The sequence below is a fragment of the Triticum aestivum genome, chromosome 2A (assembly GCF_018294505.1).
Source record: "Triticum aestivum cultivar Chinese Spring chromosome 2A, IWGSC CS RefSeq v2.1, whole genome shotgun sequence".
In the NCBI taxonomy this organism is placed as follows: domain Eukaryota; kingdom Viridiplantae; phylum Streptophyta; class Magnoliopsida; order Poales; family Poaceae; genus Triticum; species Triticum aestivum.
Window position 1 is genome coordinate 2,248,473 of NC_057797.1, and position 5,893 is coordinate 2,254,365.

Below are 5,893 nucleotides of genomic sequence, written 5' to 3' on the forward strand. Positions count from 1 at the left end.
GGGGGGAGAAGTAGTGAGGAAGAAGCAAAGTGAGGGAGTGAGGAGGTGGGAGCTAGGGGAAAGTGGGGAAACTGAAAGGAAGAGAGGATGGGGGAGGGGGAGGATGGAGGAAAAGGTGGTGGCTGTGCTTTAGCAGTAGCACGGGGAAAGAAAGCGCGCTACTGCTAATATTGTAGCAGCAGCGCGCGCTCCTGGGCAACGCGCTACTGCTAAGTGGGGTCCGCGATGTGGCCAAGTTCAATCTTAGCCGTAGTGCCCTACACCAAAAGCGCACTACTACTATTTTGTTAGCAGTAGCGCCGTTTTTGAAAGGGCACTACCTATCCTGGCAGCAACGGTGTGGCAATTATAGTAGTAGAACATTTTCTTACTGCCGCACTACTGCTATTTTGTTAGCAGTAGCGCCCTTTTTTTTACATGTGCTACTGATAAGTAGCAGTAGCGCCTAGTTTTAGCCAGCGTTACTGCTAAGATTCTGTGTATAAGGTTTTCCCTAATAGTCGAGGCGCCCGGTGATTAGGCTGGCATCGATGCTAGCCAAATTCCTAGAATCAAGTGGGATTAGACCACAACTGACAGGAATAGAACCCTGGTGTCGGGCCAAACCGCCCCCATTGCAGATGCCCCATTGTAGACGCTCTTATATTTCTTTACAGAGAGTCTACATACAAAGCAATGATTTATTTTATTGATATGTAGCAAGGAATACACATACATATACCATGAGAACTCGGCCAACCCTTAGGTACGTTACATTTCCCGCTTATTTAGCTTAACCTTGAACCCATTCTTCATTTGCAGAAGACAAGACAACTTTGCATCGATGGTTTGACCATCTAACATTTTCACATCGAAGTTACGATGATCTTCATCTACATGATTGCAATATCTTGGCAGCTTGCCAAGGCACAACCTTGGGCCTGAGTTAAACGCCAAAACTTGTGAGAGGGCACGTGTCGCAGCTGGCGTCCATCCTCTGAGAGCCACCTCTTTGGCCTGTACTCTCGAAAGTCAGCTCCCCAGACAGACTCCATTCTACCGATGGAGTAGATGGAGACGACGATGATGTCTCGGGCACACACCTCGTGGCCACTTGGCATTACATCATTGGCGACAACAGACTTGCGCTCGATAGGGATCGGCGGGTACAACCTGAGTGTCTCCAGTATGGTGGCTTGCAAATAAACTAGGGCTTTGACCTCCTCTAGATCCAACATCTTCATGGTGGCACCTGCAATGGATTGTCTGCGGGATATGATAGATGCTAGTTCATCACGTATGCTCGACACGACGTGTGGGTTCTTGGCGAGGTTGTAGATGACCCATAGCAAGGTAGTCCCGATCGTGTCCCTCTCGGCGATCATGTAGGTAATGAGAGTTGCCTGGAGTAAATCATCATTGTATCTTGGGTCATTGACATAATTGGACAAAATGTCCAGGGGTACCTCTTGAACAATAACATGGTTGTTCCCCCTCCTCTTCATGACCATGTCCATTGTAAAGGAGCGTAGCACCGCTTGCGCGGAGGCGAGCTTCCTCTCCGGACCAATGTCCAGGAGCCTCATCACCTTCCAAAAAAATGCTGGCACAATGTGTTGGAGGAAGGCCACTTCCATGACTATGTCCATTGCATCCGCGACGTGCACTGCCGGCATGTCAAGGGACAAGCGAGCTGAGTCTACACTAAAGATGGTTATGGCATATAGGTCAAACAAGAGCCTCATCATGAGGCCATTCATGTCAACAAGAGCATTTGTTATCGTCATGTGGGCCATGAAGGGCAGAAGGCCCTTCTCCACCTTATCACGACAACACATGTTCATTAGCCCGACCAATCGTGGACTGCTCAACACACCTGGTAATTCGTGCGCTCACGACGACATGGCTCACCGTCGACAGTGAAGAGTGAGCCCCTTGCCACTTCGAAGATATCGGCGAACTCCTCAACCTTTGGATAGTTTTTGTGATTCAAGGTGAAAATCTGTTGGATATTCACTGGGTCGCGGGTTAGGAACATCTGTATGCTAGCTATGGTAAACTTTAGGCGGTGCCCGGAGGGTGCTAGGAGGTCAAAGGCGATGTAATGATGCAATCTGTGGAGGTTGATGGCTACGGAAGGGAGGATGTCAACTACTGGCCATTCCACTGGCAACAATAGATTCCACTAAAAGTAAAAATCTTCATGTGGTATCTTTGTAGGGGAGTTGTGTTAAGAAAAGGAAACCTCGCACTGGGGAGTAAGAAGTGTTCTTTTTGTACTCATGATGAGACAATCAAACACCTCTTTTTCCAATGCAAGTTTGCACATTCTACGTGGTCAGTCATCCAAATAGCGTCAAATTTGCATCCGCCCACAAGTGTTGCCAATATTTTTGGTCATTGGTTGGATGGTATTACAAATAGGTTCAAAACGCTAATAAGGGTGGGATCGTATGCTTTAATTTGGTCGATTTGGCTTTGTAGAAATGATTTGGTTCTTGATGACAAAAATGCTTCTCCTCTACAGGTTATTTTTTGGTGTACACACTTGCTACGTATGTGGTCTAAGTTACAACGGCCGGAGTACCAACCGCTGTTCATGGTTGTGTGTACGCGATTGGAGCAGGTGGCTATGGAGATTTTTTCTCAACATGGGTTGCAGCATAACCTACGGATCGATCCACCACGCTCTTCAACATAGGCATAGTGTCGGTCTAAAGGACTTTACTGTTGACGATTTGTCGATTTTTATTTCATGAACTTCTGTCAGACTTCTGGATTTGGCTATGTGCATCTTAGTTATGCAGAGGCTGGATGTTATTCATAATGCTTTGTATCCGTTTGATGCTACATTTTGAGATAATAAAGTCGCCCTTTATCATAAAATGTAGTACAAAGCTAGAACAACTACAAGTAGCACAAGTATGGAGATGAGCAGTTCCGGCAAGGACAGGAATGCCATTGTTGGAAGATATGTGTGCTGCATACATGGACATGTAGAGATATCTCAGAGAGGCAGGCAGGTCTCCATTTATAGAAACATTTCGTGGTCAACTTGAATACCTTGCCGACAGTGGCGGATCCAGTGGGGGTGCCGTGGGAGCCCCGGCACCCCCTCCAAACATGCAAAACTTTTATTATCTATAGTAGTTAGCCTAATCATATGGGTATTACAGGGTTAGAATGATAAACTAAGATTATTTTTTTATGGTCATACAAGACATTTCTACTGTGAGTGATAAGTTTGGCACCCCCAATGGTCAAACTCTAGCTCCGCCACTGCTCGCCGAAAGGAAAAAAAATAGAAACTAGCATGTACATGTGAAAACTCTTGCCATTTCCCTGTTAATGAAAGACAATAAACATGGCATGTGATGTCTACTACACAACCTTCTTCTTGTAGACGTTGTTGGGCCTGCAAGTGCACAGGTTTGTAGGACAGTAGCAAATTTCCCTCAAGTGGATGACCTAAGGTTTATCAATTCGCGAGAGGCGTAGGAGGAAGATGGTCTCTCTCAAACAACCCTGCAACCAAATAACAAAAAGTCTCTTGTGTCCCCAACACACCCAATACAACGGTAAATTGTATAGGTGCACTAGTTCGGCGAAGAGATGGTGATACAAGTGCAATATGGATGGTAGATATGGGTTTTTGTAATCTGAAAATATGAAAACAGCAAGGTAGCGAGCAGTAAAAGTGAGCGTAAACGGTATTGCAATGATAGGAAACAAGGCCTAGGGTTCATACTTTCACTAGTGCAAGTCCTCTCAACAATGATAACATAATTGGATCATATAACTATCCCTCAACATGCAACAAAGAGTCACTCCAAAGTCACTAATAGCGGAGAACAAACGAAGAGACTATGGTAGGGTACGAAACCACCTCAAAGTTATTCTTTCCAATCAATCCGTTGGGCTATTCCTATAAGTGTCACAAACAGCCCTAGAGTTCGTACTAGAATAACACCTTAAGATACAAATCAAGCAAAACCCTAATGTCACCTAGATACTCCAATGTAACCTCAAGTATCCGTGGGTATGATTATACGATATGCATCACACAATCTCAATTCATCTACTCAAACCAACACATAGAACCTCAAAGAGTGCCCCAAAGTTTCTACCGGAGAATCACGACGAAAACGTGTGTCAACCCTTATGCATAGGTTCATGGGCGGAACCCGCAAGTTGATCACCAAAACATACATCAAGATGAATCACGTGGTATCCCATTGTCACCACAGATACGCACGGCAAGACATACATCAAGTGTTCTCAAATCTTTAAAGACTCAATCCGATAAGATTACTTCAAGAGGAAAACTCAATCCATTACAAGAGAGAAGAGGGGAAGAAGAAACATAGGATCCAACTATAATAGCAAAGCTCGCGATACATCAAGATCGTGCCAAATCAAGAACACGAGAGAGAGAGAGAGAGAGATCAAACACATAGCTACTGGTACATACCCTCAGCCCCGAGGGTGAACTACTCCCTCCTCTCGTCATGGAGAGCGCCGGGATGATGAAGATGGCCACCGGTGAGGGTTCCCCCCTCCGGCAGGGTGCCGGAATAGGGTCCCGAGAGGTTTTTGGTGGCTACAGAGGCTTGCGGCGGCCGAACTCCCGATTTATCTTCTGTTCTGGAAGTTTTAGGGTGCGTAGGTATATATGGGTGAAAGGAGTACGTCGGTGGAGCTACGGGGGCCCCACGAGGCAGGGGGCACGCCCAGGGGGTGAGGGCGCGCCCCCCACCCTCGTGAGCACCTCTCGTATCTTCTGACATGGAGTCCAAGTCCATCAGGTGGGTTTCCTTCCAAAAATAACTTCTCCAGTTGATTTCGTTCCGTTTTGACTCCGTCTGATATTCCTTTTCCTCGAAATACTGAAATAGGCATAAAACAACAAATCTGGGCTGGGCCTCCGGTTAATGGGTTAGTCCCAAAAATAATATAAAAGTGTATAATAAAGCCCATAATCATTCAAAACACATAGTAATATAGCATGAATGCTTCATAAATTATAGATACGTTGGAGACGTATCAGCATCCCCAAGCTTAATTCCTACTCGTCCTCGAGTAGGTAAATGATAAAGAAAGAATTTATGAAGTGTGAATGCTAGAGGTGCACAAGTTTGATCAACGATAATTTCAATCACCTTTTCTAGCATGATTATATGTCATAACATTAATTCATCTCATAAAACTTCTCACGATAAAGTGACAAGCAATTCACATATCAAGGCATAGACCATAAACATTCTTGAAAACTAGCAAACTTCATTCTTAGTCATCAAAACAATTGCAATTCATCTTATTTTCAGGAATAGCAAACTCCACATAGTGAACTATCATATAGTCTTCTACAATTGCTAACACTCACGCAATACTTGTGGTTATGAAGTTTTAATCAGACACACAGAAAGATTGGGGCTTATAATGTTGCCTCCAAACTTATTCACCTTTGGGTGATGTCAACAATAATAGTTCATGCTAACGTACATCCAATTGGATATATATATCAGGATCACCCCACCATGAAATGCTTGCCAAAGGATAAAATGAAAAAGGGAAAGGTGAAGATCACCTTGACTCTTGCATAAAGTAAAAGATAGGCCCTTCGCAGAGGGAAGCAGGGATTTGCAGAGGTGCTAGAGCTCAATTTTTAAAATAGAGATAAATAATTTTGAGAGGTATGATTTCATTGTCAACATAACAACCAAGAGTTCCCAATATCTTCCATACTACATACATTATAGGTGGTTCCCAAACAGAATGGTAAAAATTTATACTCCCCCAACCACCAATAAGCATCAATCCATGGCTTGCTCGAAACAACGAGTGCCTCCAACTAACAACAATCCTGGGGGAGTTTTGTTTAATTATTTTGATTTGCTTTGATCTTTTTGGATCA

General features: G+C 44.3%; 1 pseudogene; it reads right to left on the reverse strand.

Annotated features, from left to right (window-relative positions):
* Positions 1-750: 750 nt before the first annotated feature.
* Positions 751-2,941, reverse strand: LOC123184140 (alkane hydroxylase MAH1-like; annotated as a pseudogene).
* Between the last annotated feature and the right edge of the window lie 2,952 nt (positions 2,942-5,893).